Source organism: Galeopterus variegatus, unplaced genomic scaffold, assembly GCF_000696425.1.
Source record: "Galeopterus variegatus unplaced genomic scaffold, G_variegatus-3.0.2 Scaffold101, whole genome shotgun sequence".
Taxonomy (NCBI): domain Eukaryota; kingdom Metazoa; phylum Chordata; class Mammalia; order Dermoptera; family Cynocephalidae; genus Galeopterus; species Galeopterus variegatus.
Genome location: NW_007726212.1, coordinates 296,724 through 297,748, shown reverse-complemented (window position 1 = coordinate 297,748; position 1,025 = coordinate 296,724).

The following is a 1,025-nucleotide window of genomic DNA, read 5'->3' as shown; positions in this document are numbered from 1 at the left end:
CATCCTCTTTTTTTCCTTGGTCTCTACTGGTGACTCCCCTTGTGTCAATGCACTCCAGTGGTTGATGGAGAATCTGCATGGTGGTTGTGATGTCTAGCCACTTTCGAGGTGGCTGTGGTTACTGTGGTGGGCCACCCAGATGGTGGTGATGTTTTTGGCATGCTCCTTGGCACTGGTGGTATACATGGTTGTGTGTGTGGGGGTCTGGTCCCTGGCTACATGCCCCAGGCCCCGAGGTGCTGGTGTTGTGCCTGGTTGTGGGCTAAGTTAGAAGTTTTTTAAAAAAAACTTTCTTCTTGGTGGGGGAGGGCTAAATAGAACCTAACATGTTTCACTTTACCATTGTATTTGCCTTTAAAAAAAAATTGGGCTGTGGCAGTTGATAAAAGGAATTAAGAAGGTATGTGGGGATAGGACCATACATGCCAGAACTCAAATGGTATTCTCTTGAGTGGTCAGACTGTCTCTACTGCTTGGGGAGAGACCAAAGTTCGACTGAGTAGCCACCCATGGGCTCTCTGCTCCATTAAAGTATGGGAAAGCTTTGCTTTAATGTGCAAGACCAGTAAGTCTAAATTGCAGATCCTATAGTGAATGTACCTGAATAGTCTATTGTGATAACCTAGAATTTGATGGGGACAAAAATATGGGTAGATGTTAGGGTCATGATGGCTCAGCATTTATTGTACTTGTTTGTGCTCCTGGCAGTGGCCTGTCACCAAACTTAATCCAAAAGACCCTGCAGTGACAGGGGCCATCTGGACCCTTCCTGTGTATAGATAGTTCCTAGGGACTTACATGCAGGTCAGTATGCCAGGGCTGCAGGGACAAAATCTAAACAATTCAACACATAAGAAGTTTGGTAGTTAGCAAGCTTTACTTGCTATTGAGTGCCAGAAAAACTCATTTACCTGGTGATTAAATGTCATGAAATTAGCATCACACATAAACGTGTCTTGCACCAAGCCACTTGATGGTTTTTCTTTTTTCTTTAAAAAGATGACCGGTAAGGGGATCTTAACCCT